The sequence below is a fragment of the Triturus cristatus genome, chromosome 2_2, assembly GCF_964204655.1.
Source record: "Triturus cristatus chromosome 2_2, aTriCri1.1, whole genome shotgun sequence".
In the NCBI taxonomy this organism is placed as follows: Eukaryota; Metazoa; Chordata; class Amphibia; order Caudata; family Salamandridae; genus Triturus; species Triturus cristatus.
Window position 1 is genome coordinate 59,854,386 of NC_140582.1, and position 20,530 is coordinate 59,874,915.

General features: G+C 48.1%; 1 protein-coding gene across 6 annotated transcripts in view; it reads left to right on the forward strand.

The window, feature by feature from the left end:
• LOC146861836 (endogenous retrovirus group PABLB member 1 Env polyprotein-like) overlaps positions 1 to 20,530 on the forward strand; it is a 406,860-nt gene that overhangs the window by 143,990 nt on the left and 242,340 nt on the right. For 3 of the 6 annotated variants that reach the window (XR_014978059.1, XR_014978055.1, XR_014978061.1), the window contains one exon: positions 1,280 to 1,778. The exons of 2 other annotated variants lie outside the window; for them this stretch is intronic. The gene's annotated coding sequence lies outside the window, so the exon portion shown is untranslated. Of the gene's footprint in view, positions 1 to 1,279; positions 1,779 to 9,862; positions 10,085 to 20,530 lie in introns of those variants that run through there. One more of the 6 variants, XR_014978063.1, reaches the window with a different exon arrangement.

Genomic DNA, 20,530 nt, shown 5'->3' on the forward strand with positions numbered 1-20,530 from the left:
TCGCGGCCGCTTTGATGTTCTCAGTGAGCCGCGCGGCCACTGAGAACATCAAAGCGGCCGCGAAAGTGCTCACCATATGCCAGCCTTCCCTGGCAGCTCTAAGGGTATTTTTAAGAGCATGCCACTCGCATGTCAGGCTTTGCTCCCCCTTTCGCGCCAGGACATAAACAAGCAATATGACAATTATACATAAATGAACCATTAATGTTGTCTTATATAAACCTGCAATTAGACGTTTTGCCATATAAACCTGCAATTAGACGTTTTTACAAAAGAAATTTGTGGGTTGTCTGCTAATTATGGTGCGACACGCTCGAAGCCACTTCTCCCCTCTCCCTTACAGCGAAGCTACACAGAGCCATCCGGATTCATTAATGAGATTCAAAAACACTAATAGATTTAGTTCATTTGCCGTGCAGCACTTCATACAGTGCTCGTGGGCACACAATTAACTTTATTTACTATTTCTTTGTCTTGGTGCACTTCATACACTGGTCGTCTTTTCTCGGACATGGGGGGAGGAAAGCATTAGTAAGTGCCACACACACCTTTATCAAGGAGGAGTTGTAGGAATTCTATTCACTACCTATACATTTAACGTCAGCAGGCACTGAAAGCGCAGGCTGTATTTCTTTTTAGACATCTGTTGAATTACATGATGTCATCCAAGCCACCACCTTGCTCAGATGGCCTGCTCTAAGGGTATTTTTTAGAGCACGCCACTCGCATGTCAGGCTTTGCTCCCCCTTTCTCACCCGCTTCTCCACCTCCCTTACTGCACGGGAGACTTCCGTGACAGAACAGACAACAGGCGCCACTGAGCTTGAAACCAGAAAGAGCCATCCATCTTGGTTAATGGGGGCATTCGCAAGTGTTACAAATACAGTAAACACGGGCGCTAGGACAGAAACAATACCAGACATCCTTACGAATTTAAGTTGCAACAAGCATTGGCATAACCAATAGGTCTCGCTTTTGGGACCTTATAAGTATTTAGTTATGCAGCAGAATATCCTTGGTGCAACAACATCAACTGTTGCATGGCTAAACCCTTATAAGGTCCCAAAAGCGAGACCTATTGGCTATGCCAATGCTTGTTCAAAATGGAAATGATTCATCTCCTTGGATCTCTCTATCCAATGACTGGATGTTACACAAGAGCTAAAGGATGTATATCTCTTGATAACAAGTCAGGTACATTTCAGGAAGTTTGAACAGTTTAAAAAACATGGGCACATCTATCAACTCAAACTTCTTTCTTTCTTTTTTTTATCTGCAGGATAGCGCCTTGTGAAACCTTTGACAGCAGTTCTCAGAACTCATAGAGTGAGAAAGATTATCTATCTGGACGACATGATGTCTATGTACCAAGACCCATCTGAGCTCCATTCTGATCTTTCTTGAACAATTTTCTTAATTACAAAATGTAGGGTTCCTAATAGATCACAAGAAATCCATTTTCTCCTTCTAGGCATATTTAACTCTTGAAAAATCAATTATTTAACCACAAGAGTCAAACGTTCAAGCTGTAGAATTGGAGGTTGAGTCGTTATTGAATCAAGCTCAGATTTCTGTTGGAACATTGAACATAGCTGTGGTTAATCCATCGAAGCAAACAATCTGGGCCCTTTCCATTACACAGCGTTACACTGATGTAAAATTCTTCATTGAAGGACAGGTCTTTTTTCATTTAGGACTGATCACTCAAAGTACAGAGGTATGTGAGAAGATGCATTGCTGATTTGATCATCTTAAAAAATAAAATGACAACGATATCATCATTTTGTCCACAGGTCTGAGATATAAATCACATGCGAGCCAAACAGGTTGGGGTGCGAGATACAGTCATTTCTCACCTGAGGTGCATGGTCGCAGATGAAGTCAAAGTACAATGTAAATTGTTTAGAACTGCTTGCAAGCTCATTTGTGTTCCGCACATGCACAAAACACAGAGCTCAGTGTTTAGAGCTGATCAGGATGGCCAACCACATGGCTATCCTTCATACAGGCGCGGCCGGTCCATTGGGGCTGAGGGACCACCCCCTCCACCTTTTGCCCCTCACAACAGTGTCTGTCAGGCTGCACAAAGGTCAGCCTGACAGACACTGTTCACTTTCAGTTCAGGCAGCCAGCAGCCAGACATGCGCAAAATGCGCAGGCTCCTGGCTGCATAAGCTGAACTATGCTGGGCTGAGGAAGTCACAGCTCCTGTGGGTGTGACGTCCTCAGCTCAGCAAAGGTCCCTGAGGCCCTCCCCTCAGTGACGAGGGGTAACGTCACTGATTGCCTCGCACCAGGGCGCTTCAGTTTTAAGCCCTGAAGCACCCAGGGTCGAATGTAAATCTGTGACACTTCATCACAGAGTAGGGTGTGGTTAGCAGTCTCACTGACCCCATCCCATCTGTGATGACGTTGAGACTGCTGCCTTCCCTCATTGGCTGATCTCAGGTCAGTCAATGAGGGAAGGCAGCAGTCCCAAGCCTCCTGTAACCTCCGAGCCAGAGCTGGCTGCAGGTAAGTGTGTGTTTTGTTTGTTTTTAAATTAATGTTTGGTGCGTGCGTGCATGTGTGTATGTACGAATATTTGATAAAGAGTGTTGTGAATGGATGTGTTTGTGTGTGTGTGCGTGTGTGTGAATGCCTGTCTTTGAGTGTTATGTTTGCATGTGTGTGTCCTGTCTGCCCCCTTCCTCAAAAACGTACCGGCCGCCACTGCCTTCATATTGGTTATTTTGGAGGTACCAAGTCCAAACCTTTGGCAATTTATCCCCGGCACATTTACAACCAACCAGAGGACTGAAAGTCAAGTCATGTCTTAGATTCCAGCATTCTGTAACTTTATGAGTCTGTATTTCAGAAGTTCAGTATGTTATGAGATCCAATGCCTTCTGGTCATTTTGAAGCATGTCTCAATACTAAACCCCTTGTTTTTAGGTCTCGCCTGACCCAGCGCATGCGCTGGTCTGGCAAGACTTATTGAGAGGGCTCCAAAAAGTGCTACCAGGCCAGCCTAGAGCTACAGTGCATGTGCGCGGGCGCGCGCGCTGCGCTTGACCGCAATTACTTTCACTTTCGCGGCCACACGGCCGCTTGCCATAGCCAATAGGTCTTGCTTTTGGGACCTTATAAGTATTTAGTTATGCAACTCTTGCATGGCTCAACACTTATAAGGTCCCAAAGGCGAGACCTATTGGCTATGCCAATGCTTGGTTTGGTTTTTTTTATCGAAGGGATTTACGTTTAGCTGCGAGGTCTGTTTACTTTAAAGCAACTCCAGATGGCTGCGATCTTTGTTTTCTTTAATGCAAACCGAGTGCACATTTTTGTGATGAATTTTGTTTGCTTCATTATCGCTCGGCTGTGATCTCATGTTAATTTAATGCTAATTGAGTGAAGGTATTTTAGTTTGGATGCGATTTCTGTATACTTTGAGGCAAATTGAGCATGAATTTTTGTAATGATTCTGTTTATTTTATTCCCGAAGGTATTTACGTTTGGCTGTTATTTTTTTGGGTGAACTTTTTTTGCTTTTGCATTTTGCTATGGTTTCTGTTTGCTTCATTATCTAAGGGATTTACGTTGATCTGCGATCTTTGTGTGCTTTAATGCAAATCGAGCACATGTATTTATGTTTAGCTAGGATCTCAGTGTAATATACTGCAAATTTAGCTCGCCTTCCAAACACTTTGTGAGCTATAGACAGAATTAGCTATTAAGTCATGTTCACGCAATGTGTATGATGGTTTTGTGTGGCCTCTGTTTAGTCTGTGGTCTACATTTACTTTTCACTTTTTGTTTGGCTGCCATTTTTGTCTGCTTAAAGGCAAAGCGGGCGTGCATAACAAACACTTAGGGAATTTTTAAGTTATGTGCACACAATGTGTATAACAAACACTTTGGTAATCTTAAGTCGTGTGCACACAATGTGTATAACTAATAGTTTGGGAATTATTAAATCATGTGCGCGCAATGTGTATAACGATTTTGTGCCGTATTTTGGGATTTTTTTATAGTACATTTGTACGTGGAGAAGTATAACGTCCACAAATAGTCCGCTTTTTCATGGGGGGAGGAGATATAAATACGTAATGTTATTGCAAAGGAGGATTTACTGTTTTTTTTTTTTATGGTGGTAATGCGACTTTTTTTTTTACTTTTTAAGTGAGCTTAGGCATCAGATGTTGTACAAATTAAGGCATTGTTGTGAAAGGTAAGGCTTTCTGTTGCAATGTCTGCATACGTTCATTCAGCTTTTAGTTGACTAATTGTTGCAGAGCAGCTACACGAGTATAGTACGTGGGGGTGTTTTATGCTTACAAATAGGGCCGTTTGCGTGGGACTCATTGTACGAAATAATTTTTGGTTTTGATGCAAAGAGATTTAAAATTGTATTTTCCAAAGGGTGATTTCAATGATTGCTTCCTTTCGCACTAGTAATGTGTTTTTTTTACAGTTATTGTGAGCCTTGGTATTTAGTGTTTTACATATTAAGGTCTCTGTTTGCTAGGCCTTGCTCCATTGGTATAATTACGTAGTATTTAAATGTAGCTTTTAGTTGCATAGTTGCTGCAGAGCAGATAACCAGTGATAGTATATGGGTTTCTGGGGAAATATATATGTTAGAAAATAGTTGTCTTTTTGTTGGCGGGGTATAGAAAGAAATTATGTCATAACAAAGAAGTATTGGATGTGTTAAATGCTTACAAATAGGCCACTTTTTTTTGGTGTGTATAGTAGGAAGTAATGTGTGGTTTTACTACAAATACATTTAAATAAGTTAGTGCAAAGGAGGATTTAAAACTTACTTTGCCTTATTTTTTTTTACCAACTAAGAGTGAAAACACCAGATGTTGCCTTGCTCAAGCGATAAACATCTTACGGATTTTAGGAATACTGTTTGCAGGCGCGCAACACCCATTGGACTCACAGGGCTTCAGCCCCCCCCCCCCCCCGTCGTGTGTGGCAGCCCGGGATGAGACACCTTCCCGGGCAAAAAAGCAGCTGCACCCGAGCACTTCACAGGTCTTTAAAAGACCATTTGTATGTTAATGAGGCCTCGCTGTTGTTTCACCCCTTCTAAGAGCCCCTGCAGCTCCACTCTGCCAATTGCTTAAAGTTCAGCCCCCCCGAAATTTTTGCTCAGCCCCCCCCGAAATTTGGCTCTAGTTGCGCCTCTGACTGTTTGGGTTTCTTTATAAGTCTTTTTAGGTCTCGCCTAAGCTAGCGCTTTAGCGCTGCTCTCGCGAGAGCTTTTGTAAATGGGGGATCTGGAAGTGCAAACGAGTGCTTTCAGGCCTCCAAATACAGTGCATGTGCGCCGGGCGCGCGCACCATTTGGCAGCCTGCACACCATTTGCTTTCACTTTCGCGGCCGCACTCCTCTCAGTCCTGCTGTGGCATTGCCCCAGTCTCTTCTCACCCCCTGCTGTATACTGCCCGTCTCACTCCTCTCAGCCCTGCTGTGACACTGCCCCGGTCTCTTCTCACCCCCTGCATTATACTTCCCATCTCACTCCTCTCATCCCGTGACACTGCCCCAGTCTCTTCTCCCATCCTGCAGTATACTGCCGTCTCACTCCTCTCAGCCCTGCTTGGACACTGCCCAACTCCCTTTTTTCAGCCCGTGCAGTATACTGTCGCCTTCCACCTCTCAGCCCTGCTGTGACACTGTCCCAGTCTTATCTCGCACCCCCTGCAGTGATAGTGAGTCAGGCTCTTCACTTCGCTCTTGGACTGACACTGTCCTAATCTCCTTTCGCCTCCTGCGGTACACAAATCCTGTCCCGCCTTTCTCTGCCCCTTCTGAGATACTGCCCTAGTCTAATCTGAGCTTTTGGGATGACACGGCCCAGCCTTTGCTCTCCCCGCCAGCAGTACCTAAATCCTGGGCTTTTCTTATTCATTCCCTGTCGTGTCTTCTCCTCCCCAGGCGCGTCTCTGCCCCGTTTCCTTTATGTCACGCGCCATTAGCAGCGCTTCTGTCTCTACCATGATGGCATGTGAGGCGAGGCGTGCCACGCGCCGCTGGGCATCTTCTGTCAGAAGGAAGTTGGCGCTCATTTTTAAAGTGGAATAAAGTTACAAGTACTGCAAAGCACAAGTGTGAGGCTCACACCTCACGCTCAGGTGGCATCGGGCCGCGTCCACCACTCTGCAGCCCCTGCCAACTCGCTCCGTGTGGGCCGGGTGCCCGAGGCACCTGGCCAGCTTCATCATAAGAGCCAATGTCGGGCTGACCCCTTCCTGCTAAGATCAGGGTGCAGCGTGGAGGCACCTTTCGGATGGGCACAAGTGAAGCACAGGCCTGGGCTTCCCGCGCCCCCTACTGCGGCACTGAGCACTTTTCCTAAATTGAAGGGATTGGGAATTTAGGACACTGGATAGGAAGCCTGGAGCAGAGGGAGAGGTGGCAGTGGGTATCTTCTATGGCCTTACTCCAAGCTCCTGCGTCACTTCACCTCAGACAATATGAACCATCACTGTCGGAGGCGGACAGTCTATGGGGCACGGGAATGTCCCCGGGCGGCCGACTCTTCTGGTTTCCTCATAGGCCACCTTGCACTCTACCCTTCTACAGGTTGAAGGCGCAGCTGAGCCTGGGATTCGCTGTATGCAGCGCGGAATGCCCGGATCCCAGCTGGACACAGCTAACAAGGGCAGGCAGTGTCCGGGCATCCTCCCACCGCATTCCCAGGGCAGGAGGAGCCGCGCTTCTGTCGTGACCTTCACACCCAGACCAAGGTACTGGCCGGACGATGGCATGGGGCGGCTGGGCAACGAGCCCGCTCCCACCCTTGCAACTAAACCAAAGAACAACAACACACGCTTCAACATTATTTAATAAAATGTGTGCACTTTCATGGAAAACTTTATAAATCCGTTAGCAATTAAAAATAAACAAACCAACAAGCATTTGCAATGCAATAGGTCTCGCATTTACGCGAGTTTGAGCTATTGACATTGCAAATGACAATGCCTTTTATTTTTGTTTTTTGAACATAAATAAAAGGCATTGTCATTTACAATGCCAATAGCTTAAACTCGTGTAAATGCGAGACCTATTGCATTGCAAATGCTTGTTTCAGTTGGAGTCAGGCTTCAGCAGCTACAGACATAGGTACTATCTTGCAAAAATGGTTACTGGGCTTGAATTGTATCTTACTACATTTTTGCAGAATTTCCAGGCTTCCATCTCATGTACGTCAAAAAGTTGCTTCTAAATCCTCATCAATCAATTTTGGACTTCCATTATATGGTTTTCGGTGATCTTAGAACTGACTGTGGATTATCTGATATGAATTGCATCTTTCCGCAATCGTCTTCTTAATGCCCAAGGCAATCCTCATGGTCTTGCCTGGCAGGAACCCTTAAGCCTCTACAACTTCAGGTCATTTTGTTTTTCCACAGAACCTAATGAAGACCCTGTCACTCTCATTAAAAATTCTTTCGCTCCAGGTACTTTAAAAATATGTGCCTATACAGCAGGTCTGGTTGCTGTGCCAAAGGAACATCAACCACATTTCCACCAATGTCTAAAATAATTTATTTCTTGCAATTATAATGAAGAGAGTGTATTTTCTCAATGCAGGATTCCCCAAGGGATAACATAAAATGGCATTCATCATGTTTTTCCATGCTGTAGAACAAGGTTCTTCAAAGTCGGTCCTGGAGAGCCGGATCCATGCCAGATTTTTCAGGTAACTACATTTATCTAAATGTGGATACGCTAAAAATCTGACATGGATCCGGCCCTCCTGGACCGAACTTGGAGAACCCTGCTGTAGAATACCATATCATCTTTAAATCTGTTAATTTGTTCTTTTTATAGTACAAAGCATTTTCTTTCCAAGTACACAACAATTGGTAGTATATTTCTATTTGCATTTAGAACCCCAGTCCCTTTATCAGGAGCTAAACTGCACTATTTACTTGTTAACAAAATGACATATCTCTTCAATTGAACAATAACAATAATATTATCTGTGACCAACATTGTTTTATTTAATCACATAATTTGTCAGTATCAAATATTCAGTCCATATTTATGTCCAACTCTTCAACTCATTGAATTAAAGATATACTTGCATTGACATACCCAGGGGTCTATTGATGGATACTTCTAGGCCTTACATATGGAGCTGTTCTCTTCAGTCGCATATCTATGAGAGCTCATCAGGCACAAGACCCTCCCCTTGGAGTGAAGCCCCCTCAGTTAGCCAGGACTCGGGAAACGTAGCACCAACAGTGCACACACACAGCCCTCGGATGATGTAGGCTGGTGCATACTTGGAGGACATTCTCAGAACTGTGTACTGTTCTATCGTAAATGCTGATAAAAGATTTTATTGCAAGCCAGTGACTCACACTTCAGTGGTTTTTGTCCATATGCTTTAAACAAACTAGATACGAGCCTCTAGCCTTGTCAAAAACATGATTTTCCCCCCATCTTTTAGTTAAAGTTTTCTAAATGAAGAGTGTTTATAAGTTGTGTTCGCACTGCATGTTTCGATTTAATAAAATAAAAATAAAATAAAAAGGCACACCGATTTCAATAAAGACACTGCATGTTTGAAGGACTTTAACTCTGGTTAGCCCTAATAACAAGAACACGAATGCCATCTGCGACATGGAGGAGATGAAAAATGCAGTGGAAACTCGTTCCTTCTCTGCATCTGTGCACCCTTGGTACTTCAGCTCTTTGGAATGCTTTTCATTTGTTGGTGGTCTGTCCGCCTAGCCCTTGCACTTCAGGAATGGAGGCACTTTGGCACTCAGACACTTCTTGGTGACTACTACCCTCTGAAGTAGGATTGTTCGGATACATTCTATTAAATCATTAAACTGCGTTATGTTTTATATAAAATGACTGTGCAAGGAACCTCATCCCCAAAGCTCTATTAATAGAAACTGAAAGTGAAATTAAATTTAATTGAATTGAATTTCTCATTGGCTCACTGCAGGAAGTACATGTCCCTGTTCTCATAAATGGCTCTCTCGGAAAGTACCACAGATTCCTGTATGACTCTTTAGCCTTCCATTCGTCTTTACTACACCACAATAGTGTTCCTCGATGTTTTGTTAACGCTGTGGTACATTTTAGAATGCAGGCTGAGGGAATTCACAGCCTTTCTTGGACGACCGACTGCTTTAGGTAAAGTCCCTCAGGGGAACTGGGTGGTTGTTTAAATTTAGCTTTTCTGTCAAACGAGAAGTCATTATTAGCAACTCTAGAGAAAGACCATCTTCAATGCAGAACACTGTAAACCATTCCTTCTACCCTGTAATAGGTGTGAACACTCCCTCCAAAAGACTGCTCCCCTTGCTTCCACTGGGCACCTGCTCTCATGGACGCCCTGGCCCAAGTCAAGCAGATTTCCGCCTATTATTCCCCGGCTCCTTGCAGGTACCAATGTCGGGACGGCCATAAGGGGGAGAGGAGAAGGGGTACATACATCCGATTCAGGCATGACATGCGGGCCTGGAAGTTAGTGCTCCTAGACTGAATTCAGCATGATTTGCCTGGTGCTGCACCCACACATGTGGGATGTTTTTTAACAGCTGAAGATTTGAGTAAAAGACCACAGGCCGGATTACCAGTAGCACGGTGCAGGGATTGGAAATGACTGGGGCCTGCATTACTGATTCTAGGCAGTAATTCGGCCCCTGCCAGCACCGTGCTGTTATGAGATTTCCTGACTAGAGCGGGGGTCTCTGATTCTAGGCAGTAATTCGCCCCCTGCACTGTGCTATTCTGAGATTTGCTGACTACCAGCACCGTGCTATTCTGAGATTTCCCGACTAGAGCGGGGGTCTCCTGCAGGGCCCAGATTTACCAGGCAATCTTTCTTATGTTTTCCTGCAGTGTTTCGATGCACAGAGTCGCCCTTCTTTCACCGGGAGGAATCATTGCAGGAACCTAGGATACATCGGCGCGGATTCCCATCCTGTGCAACTCAGAACGAGGCAGGCCAGGTGCTATTCACCCCCTGCCCTGGTCTGTAGTCCGGATGGGGTGTACAACACAAGCTTCTCTTGACTGAAGGAAGATAGCCCTATAATAAGTTCCATGTGGCGCCTTCCCCAATGGCCGTGACCCTGGAGTTGGGCTGGGAGAAGACACTTGGATCCATAATCATGAGGTGGCCATTGAATGCACTTTAGAGGAAAGTACACATCAACTTGCTTCACTTCAGGATGAGACTCTGGTTAAAATAAATGTTCTATTTTTCAGCATGTGAAAATATTGTGCACCGCAGCATTTTTTTTTTGTTAGCAAGCAAACGATATATGGTATCTCTCGCTTTAATAAACACGTATTACACACATTTCCCTAATCCCCCGGTACTCATAGCCAAGCCATGCAGGGCGGTTTTACGTAGGCTTCACTCTTGCACGTTTAGCCGGACCTTGCAGGCACTGGTGACCCGGAAGAGGATCTGCTATTGGGCAAATTGAACCAGTCACCCAGCTGTCTGCGCAGAGCCTCTTCCTTCGCAGCTCTTTGCTAGGGACTCACCGTGGCCCAGGTCCCATCTGTTGTTGTTTACGGGTGTTTGCTGCAATGCAGATGCCTTCAACAAATGTAACTGCGGGGAACTACTTACCACCCATGTGTTGATATGTTATGTTACATAGTTTTATCGAGCACGCTATTACCCAAGAATGGGCATCTTGGTGCCGTTGGCAGGAAACTCTTGAGATTGTCCATAATCTGAAAAACCAAAAAGTAAACCAATCTTTTAAGGAGCATCAGCCCACTGATTTCAAGAAAAAAACAGGTTTTTAGATCCTTCCTAAATTTGAAAAGATTAGGCTGAGCTCGTGGGTGATTTGGCAATAGGTTCCACCATTTTGCTGCCATATGGGAAAAACTTCTCCCTCCCCAATGAGCTCTCTTTATTATTGGAATTTCTACTTTGTTGGCAGTACTAGATCTGAAGGTACGCGGGGGGACATACCACTGTAAGATGTCATGCAAGAAGAGTGGACTGTACTGATGTAACGCCTTATGTAATCAGCAAAGGTGACCCGCTCCCTAATTAGAAGCCAATGAAGATCCCTGATTGATTTAGAAACTGAGCAGAATTTTGGTAACTTCAACAGAACTCTCACTGCTTGATTTTGCACAGTCTGCAGTTTATTAAGAAGACGTGCTTGACCTCCTACAAATAGTGCATTACAATATTCAATCCTTGCTAATACCAAGGCAATGATTACTATTTTCCTATGTTCTAATGGTAGAAATGGTGAGATCTTTTTTAAAAATATTAGCATAAAAAAACAAGAGGAGGTCACCTGGCTTGAGTGTTCTATGAAGGCTAATCTGTTGTCAAAAATGACACCCAGATTTCTCACCTTCAGGGCTGGAGTTGGCAGCTGGCCCAAATTATATGGCCACCAGGTGGAGTTCCAGAAAGTACTATTATTGTCAAACATGAACACTCCGTTTTATTGGAGTGAAGCTTAAGAGAGTTCAGGTGCATCCACTGCGCAATGCTATTCATGCATGTGCTGAACTGCAAGGCTATCACAAAATTTGCGAGGTACCCTTACAAACGTTGGGGATAGGGTCAATAGTACAAAGACAAAATGGTATCTCCCACAAGCCTCATAAAATCCCTTACACACTAATCACCTTTCTATTCACTCTTCAACCTTCCACAAGATTGGGCGTTCCATTTCCTCGGAAGACGGGAAAATTAAAGAGTCTGAGAAGTTCAGTATGTAGCTTCTAAAATTTAATAGAGAAGAGAAAGTGGTGTAATTAATTGGAGAACCAAAGCACCGTTTGAGGTTTGAAAGGAGAGTCGATAAAAGTGGGAGAATAAACAAATAGAGTATCCCCTTATACAACACAGTGAGAGTGTGATTGTGAAGGATCCCGAAAGAACTCAGAAGGACAGAATGAAAGTGTCCTTAGAAAGAATTGCAACACACCCCGGAAGTGATTTATGGTGCCTAAGTGCTTCCTGTGGATAACAATCAAAGCAGATGATTGTTGTCACAAAATTAACGTCCTGAAGAAGGTGGTTTTTACCGAATATCATCCACCAAAAGGCAGTGTCGACTACTACATGTTTTTAAATTCCAGTGGCTACAGGCCAGATTCGAATATGTATTTTGTGTATTTCTTGTGTGATTTCCATGACTAAATGTGTTTTTAACTTATGTGTTTTGATTGACGAGTTGTATTCATATAGAGATTAGAAACCGATGGCTAATACCAGAAAATACAAGGCCCCCCTTTCAATTTGTGATTACATTGTTTTACGACTTTAAGACTGTTTTTTGTATTAATATTAAAACAGCGGGGGGAGGAGCCTAGCGCGCAACCAAGATGGCCGCATAGGTGCGAGGCTCCCGAGGACCTCCGCGACCTCCTGCATAAATCCTGACTATATCCTGTCCTTGACGAGGGGACTGTGTTCGTGAGACCGAGCTGAGGTGCCATCCGTTTTCCGTTTCAAAATCGGACCTCGGACACCGGCGGGAGCATCGATTGAGGTTTGCGGCCTTCTCCACGCCGGCCCCCCGGATTGGAGTTGTGGGGCGATCCGGAGACAAAGTGAACAACAGCGGCGGGCGAGGCTGGGCGATTCGCGTACCCCACGCTTTCATTTTCGCTTTCGCGCCCTCCTTGCTGCCAAGCGAGGTAGGGTCGCGAGGCGGCGTGCGGTGGTGTGACTTCATCGGGGTGCCCTGCCGGCCCGCCAGCTGGGATCTGCCCTTCGGAGCGGTGGTCGCCCTCCCCCGGTGGTGTGTCAGCCCCTTTCCAGGAGATTGGCACGAATTGGGGACTGGAGCCATGTCCACGAAGCAAGATGGCGACCGGGCAAAGGTGAAATCGACCCGCCGTGGCGCAGCCCCTCAGTCTAACAGTATGGACCGCTACACCCTCCAGAAGGGATCTCCAGAGGCGCCGCGTAGGTCCCCTGTTGGCCCGACTGATGCTCCTGCTTTGCCAGCGGATCTGACCCTCCGGGACGTCATGGGCGCCATCGCCGAGATGAAGGCCTCAGTCGACCAGCGCTTTGACACTCTGGCGCAAAAGATTGACTCGGTCCTCGTGGATGTGGGCCTGGTGAGGGCCGATCTGTCCAAGACGAATGACCGGGTCGACTCTTTGGCCCTCACCACCTCGGGCCTCACAACGGACGTGGCGGCCCTCCAAAAGGAGGTGCGCCGACTGGGCCAGGCGAGCGCCCTGATGGATCGTCGACTGGAAGATTCCGAGGGTCGGGCCCGGAGGAATAATGTTCGCATTGTCGGGGTGCCGGAGGGACGTGAGGAGGAGGCGGCAGATCTGTTTGTGGAGGACCTGATCCTCACCCGTCTCCAGCCCCGGGGGCTGAGTAAACTCTTCGCAGTGGAACGTGCCCACAGGGTCCCCGGAGGGAGACCGAAGATCGGAGCCCCTCCGAGGCCTCTCATTGCCCGGATCTTCAACTTTCGGGACAGAGACGCTATCCTGCAGACTTCTAGGCAACAAGGACCGGTTAGACTCGACAATATGGACGTGAACTTCTATCCTGATTTTACTCCGGCGGTCCAGAAGCAGAGACTGAGTTTTCTCGGAGTCAAACGTCGCCTACGGGACCTGAACCTCAAGTATGCGATGCTTTTTCCAGCGAAGTTGAGGGTAGAGGTGGATGGCCGCACGCACTTTTTTGATCGTCCCGAGGCGGCCGGGGACTGGTTGGACACTTTGCCCGGGGATCGGGGCCGGGGGGGTGGGGGAGGCGCGGTTGGTGGGGAGGGCTTGCCGGATCAGGACTGAGGGACTAATAGTAGGCCTTGCTCTGGACAACATTATTGTCATCGTTGACTGATTGTGTAAGTTCCCCTCCCGTGGAGGTCGTACGAGGTCTCTTGGGGGCTTTCCCTCCTCCTCTGGGGGACTAGTTAGTGTTTTCATCTATGGGGCGACAGGCACACTGCACTTTGGGGGGGCTGTTCGGGCTCATGCAGGGGTGCAGGGAGGGGGGAGTTCTGTTGGGACGGGGGGGTTGGGGTGGGGTGTTGTTCGTTTTTACCGCAAGGCAGACCCTTTACTGTAGTGGTGTTTTCGATGTGCTCTCGGGGGGACGAGTGATGGCTTCTGTATGTGATGGGGGGTAGGGACTTGACTTTGTTGTCTTGGAACGTTAATGGCCTGGGGGACAGGATCAAGCGAGGTGTGGTCCTGCAGTATCTGAAACGAATTTCGCCAGATGTGGTCTTTCTGCAGGAGACACACCTTATTGGTAATTCCTTTTTTGCCATGAATCGGCGTGGCTATCGTTTGGTGGCCCACTCGGGCTTCACGTCTGGCTCGCGGGGGGTGGGCATCATGGTTAAGAACTCGCTCCCGCTGGAAATAGATGAGGTGCGCCATGATGAGAGGGGACGCTATACTGCCTTGGTGGGGAGAATGGAGGGCAAAGTGGTTGTCTTTGTTTCAGTGTATGTCCCACCGGGGCTACAGTCTACCACTTTTGCGGACCTGGGGCGCCTCCTCCTTGACCTTCCGGGGGGGCTTCTGGTGGTTGGGGGGGATTTCAATGCGGTGGTTTCTGGGACTATGGATCGTCACCCCCCTAGGGACCTCCCCCGGGCGCAGGCATGGCTGTCCGGCCTCTTAGATACATTGGGATTGGTGGACTGCTGGCGCTTAAAACATCCCACGCAGCTGCAATACACCTTCCATTCTGGTGCCCATGGTAGCCTCTCGCGGCTTGATCATATCCTTGTCCCTGCGGCCTATGCTGGGAGGGTGGGAGAGGTGCGCCATCTGGCGCGGGGTATTTCAGATCACTCCCCGCTCCTGTTGCACTTCGGTGTCCTCCCGAGGGGGGAGGGCAGGGTAGTTCCAATCAATGCCTGGTATCTGCGCGACCCCACTATTCGCGCTGACCTGATTAAATCCTTGCAGCGGTATTTCGAGGAGAATGTGGGGTCTGTCCCTTCGGCCATCTCCCTTTGGGAGGCCTTCAAGACAGTTATCAGGGGGGAGGCCCTCTCCTTCATATCCCATGCCCGGAGGCGCGAGCAGGAGGAGGTGACCCGAGTGGAGGCCGAAATTACTGAACTGGAGGGTGATTTGGGGAGTGGGGTGACGGATGCTGCACTGCATGTTTTGCACCTTAAGCAAGCGGCCTATAGGGCCCTCGTCACGGAGGCAGCCAGGGGCCTCAGCAGAGAGCAACAGGGGCGACTGTATGATGTGGGTGATAAGGCTGGTAAATTGATTGCGTGGTTGGACAAAAAGGAGAGAGCGAGTCGTGTGGTTCCGCTGATTGAGAGGATGGATGGTGTACGTGTCACCGAGCCAGAAGACATTGTCTCTTGCTTCGCGGATTATTTCCGCGAGGTGTACTCCCCGGTCTCTCCCTGCTCGGAGGCGGATTCTCATGCCCTGCTTCGAGATATCGCACTGCCCTCCCTTTCAGAGGAGGACAGGGAGTCTTTGGATGCTGCTCCTACCTCGGACGAAATTGCCCTCGCTATACGCTCGGTTGCATCTGGCAAGGCCATGGGCCCGTACGGCATCCCTATCGAGTTGTATAAGCTGCGACCGGACGTACTGGCACCCCACATCCGCGCGATGTTCCTTGCGGCCCACTCGCGGGGCTCCCTCCCGCCGGACCAACGTCTGGCTACAATCGTGGTGATCCACAAGGAGGGGAAACCCCGAGACCGGGTTACCTCCTATCGGCCTATCTCGCTCTTGAATGCGGAGCCCAAAATCCTTGCCAAGGTGCTTGCCAACCGGCTGGTCGGTGTGGTGGGCGATTTGGTCCACCAAGACCAGTCTGGCTTTATCCCCCATCGCAACACGGCCCTCAATCTGCGGCGCTTGCACGGGGTGCTCGCGCGTGTTCCGTTTGTGCGGGAGCCGGCCATCTTGGCGTCCTTAGACGCCACCATGGCGTTTGACACGCTCGAATGGCCATACATTTGGGCGATGCTGGCGAAGTTCGGATTTGGACCGGGATTCATCAGCTGGGTCAAATTGTTGTACTCGGGCCCGTTAGCGCAGGTGGTAGTGAATGGGCGAGTCTCGGCCCCATTCGCGCTGGGACGGGGCACGCGACAGGGTTGCCCCTTGTCGCCGCTCCTGTTTGCATTGGCCTTGGAACCCCTGGCGGAGTGGCTGCGGTGGCACCCTTCCATCCGTGGTCTCCGTTGGACCCCTGAGTATGAGGACCGCGTGTCCCTCTACGCTGACGATATCCTTTTGTACCTAGCCTCCCCGCGCAAATCACTGGTTGTCCTGGTTGATGTCCTGCGCTCCTTTGGCCGTAACTCAGGCCTCGTCATCAACTGGGCTAAATCATGTGTCTATGTGCTTTTCGGGGAGGCTCCCGTCCTCCCGCGGGGCTGTCCGATCCAGATTGCCTCGCAGGGGTTTCGGTACCTGGGTGTTTATATCACGCTGGACCCGGAGGCCCGCTACGAGCGAAATTTGCTTCCCCCCCTCCAGCGCTTGAAGGAGGACGTCGCGCGCTGACGGCGCCTGCCGCTTTCGCCGCTCGGCCGGGCGGCATTGTTTAAGATGATGTCGTTGCCGCGCTTCCTGTACGCTCTCCAGAACACTATGGACCTAGTCCCGGCGCGCTACTTCCGTGAGGTGGAGAGTCTGCAGCGCCGCCTGTTCTGGGACGGGAGGCCGCGTATAGCCCTGGCGAAGTTGAGGCTCCCGTGGTATGACGGGGGGATTGCCCTCCCGGACATTAAGCGGTATTACTGGGCCTCCCAGCTAGCTGCAATTAATCACGGCCTCTATGGGCCCGCCTTGAACCCGGCATTTGAAATGGACAAGATGCTCCTGCCCGGTGGTGACTACAATCGAGCGCTCTACTCTGGCGCGCCGGATCCCCGCTTGACGGGGCCCACGCGTGTCATGGTGCAGGTGTGGCACGCGGCCAATGCAGCTATGGGGTGGAAGGACCGTTTGACCCGGGCGTCGCCGTTGTATGCGCCTCAGCGGTTGGGCTTGCTGTGGACCTCGAAGGGCTTCAAGAAGTGGGACACGATTGGCATCAGTAAAGTGGGGGACCTCTGGACGAGAGGGGAATTTAAAACATTCGAGACGCTGCAGACGGAGTTTCAGCTGCAGGGCAGTGAATACTTTCGGTACTTGCAGGTCCGTCACGCGCTGGGCTCCGTCTTCCCAGACGTCGCCTCCATCCCGGAGTCTTCCCCCCTGGAGGATAGAGTGCTGGATGGCCACGTTCCGGATAGCACGATTTCCCTCATTTACAAAAAATTGATTAATGACCGCTCGGGCCTGCTGACCGGCCTCCGTGGGGCGTGGGTTGCCGACGGGCTGGAGTTGGACGACGAAGACTGGATTTCCGCGGTGGCCTCTCCGAAGGAGGTGGCCATACCGGCTCGCCTTCGCTTCGTCCAGCTTAAGATACTCCACCGGGTTTACATGACGGGGCCAAGGCTTCTGCGTATGGGTTATGCTGGAGATGGGTTGTGTAAGCGTGGGTGTGGTGCTTTGGCGACTTTTTTGCATATTTTGTGGGAATGCCCAAAGGTGGAGCGATTTTGGCGTGGTGTGCATGAGGTCCTGCGTCTGGTTACGCATGTCGCACTGTTGCCTGAAGCGAGGAGATGCTTGCTGAATGTGTGGGAACCAACTGATTACTCGGTTCCGCAGACGCGATGGGTGACTCTGGGATACTTGATAGCTAAGCGTGACATCGCTCAACTGTGGGGATCCCAGCGGCCCCCGGCGGTGTCGGCCTGGCAAGAAAATATGGATTGGTGCATGTTCCGAGAAAAGGTGGTGTATGTGGCGAGGGGCAAGCCTGGGGCGTGGGTGAAAATATGGGGCCCCTGGAACGCCTACCGCGGGGGTATCTGCGAGCCACCACTGCTGCCGGCTGCCTCACCGGCTCCGTCCCCCTGGTTGACCCCCTCCCCCAGCCCTGGGCACAGAGTTCCCCCAGTCCTGGACCTGTTTCCCTTCCCCCTCCTCAGATTCCTGTGGATGGTCGGGGTCCCTCATTCGAGGAGCACGTGTGATTACCTTCGATTGCGGGTTGCCTTGTGGGTGTGTTTTTTCTATGTTGTTGCGTGTGTATAAAATGAAACCGTATTGTGGGCTTAGAGTCATGTGGCCCACGTCGTTGATGTCTCTTGATTTGCTTCTCTGTAACGCCAAGTGCCCTGTTGTAAGTTTGTCATGTGCTCCTGTCACTCTAGCGGCCGGCCGGAAGGTTGTAGGCCCATACATGTATATACTTGAGATTGCACTAAAAGGTTTAAAAAAAAAAAAAAAAAAAATATTAAAACAGCAATAAAGTAAACATTGTCACATGTGAATGGGTTCAGTAAATTAGTGTGTGAAAGGATGAAGAGTAAATATAAAAGTGAATAGTCTGTAAGGGATTTTATGAGTTACGTGGGGGAAACCATTTTGTCTTTTTGCTGAACTGCAAGGCTACTTTTTCTCAATTAGATTAAATTGTTACCACTAGCTGTGAATCATCAGCATATGAATAGACTCAAAAACAATACGCTCTAATTAACTGAATGAGTTGAGTGATGTACGCATTAAAAAGAGTTGAACTCAGGGAAGACCCCTGTGGGACCTCACAGGGAAGTTTAAACGGGGTGGAAATAAAACCTTCAAGCATCACTACTTGCCCTCTATTCGTAAGAAAGGATGAGATCAATTTCAGAACCTCTCCTTTTATGCCTATTTTCTCCAGATGATTGATTAATGTAAGGTGATCCGCTCTGTCAAATGCGGCCGATAGGTCCAATAAAATGAAGGCTGCATGCTCTCTCGTACCAACAATGGATCTGATCTTTTCTGTAGCTGCCAGGAGAGCTGACTCTGTGCTATGTCCAGTCCTAAAACTGTGTTGTGTAGAGCCAAGAAGTTATTGGACTCTAAAAAGGAGATAACCTCTTTATTCATTGCTTTTCCGACATTTTTGCTGGTATTGGTAATCGAGAAATAGGCCTATAATTTTTTAGGGTCCAGAAATTCTTTTTTAATCAGGGGTAAGATCGAAGCTTTTTTCCATGTAGCCAGGAAATAGCCCAAAACCAATGTATTGTTTATGATACTAGTGAGATGAGCAGCGACTGTGTCTGAGACCGGCTAGAGTACCTCCGGAGGACAAGAATCAGCCGGAGATCCCAACTTAATCATTTAAAAAAAAGAGCCCATTTGTTCCACTTTGAGAAGAGTGAAAGAGAGCAGAACTGAGGTGAGGAACACCAACTTGGTTTATAACCCTGAGTTGTGCAGAATATCCATGGAATCACTAACATTACTTTCTGAGAGAAGCAAACTCTAGCATTAAAGTTATCATCCAACAAGCTTCAGAAAGGGCTTAAGGTAGAGTTGACTAGTTACCTTTAGATGTTAAACGCAATATTGAGACTGTGGGTGTAGAGAGAGATTTGGAAGAACCGCTTGTTTTTCTAGTGAATGTTGTGCCCACAAAAAAACAAAAACATCTGTCAGGAACTAGTGGATCTAAATAAGGTGAAAAAAGTTACATTATGTCTCAAACATAATAACATAATAAAGATGTAACTGTTTTCTAACATGGAAGTTGCATGGAGAAAGAAATGTTGCCCTCAAGTGGACAGTTTGAAAAAGTGGATAGAAGTAGATCTGAAAAAAATAATTAGTATTACAGTATCCATTTGTTACATTCAAAAGAGATGATTGGGGATGCCATTGGACTGTATAGGTTGAAACAAGCTAAAAGAACTCCGATGAGTGTCTGGAGAAAAGTTTAGAGGCTCAATATTTTCCTGAAATATTATGAACGGGACTAGGAGGACGGTATGGTGACCACCCTGTGCAAATACCAGCAGCAGAGTACAAGTCAACAAGATCATATTCTGAGGACCCTAGATTTCATATTCCAGATGTATTCCATGTGTTGTTTGAAACAAGCTGCTTCTTCTCAGTTCTCTTTAGAAAAAAGGAAAAAGTATAAAACTGTTTTTAACACCTCCTGAAAAAAACATCAGTACTTTTAGCAAACATTTCAAAAGTACACCCACAAAATTCTCCCAGCAGTAGTGACACATTTTCTGACTAACCCTGAATTTCAACCTGCACTCTTCTGGGGTTAATTCATCACCATACATGTGACTCCAAAGGCACCTTTACAATCCTCCTCAGTGTTCCTCTCTACCTCTATAACTACCTCTAGTGCCAGAAATAACCTGTCTTTATGAACCCCCTCCTTAAAGTCAGGCACCAAGTCTCTGAATATATGAACTCTCTCCCTTAGCCTTAGCTTTTCTCTCCTCTTCACCCAGCTGGGCCAACTGCAGCTGCAGGTCCCACTCAGCCTGTTTGTCCTTGAGGTCCTCATGGGACTGGGTTTGAGAGGCGACAGTACTTCCTGCACTGTATCCGATAGATAAGTCTCTCTCTCGGGGATCCCCTCTCTCCTCTGGAGACTTTTGCACCTCATTTCTCTACTCATCTCCTTCCTTCGAAATCCACTGCCCTTTTGGGCCTTGATTCTGAGTCCAACTACAATTAGGGTTCTCCCTTTTCAAG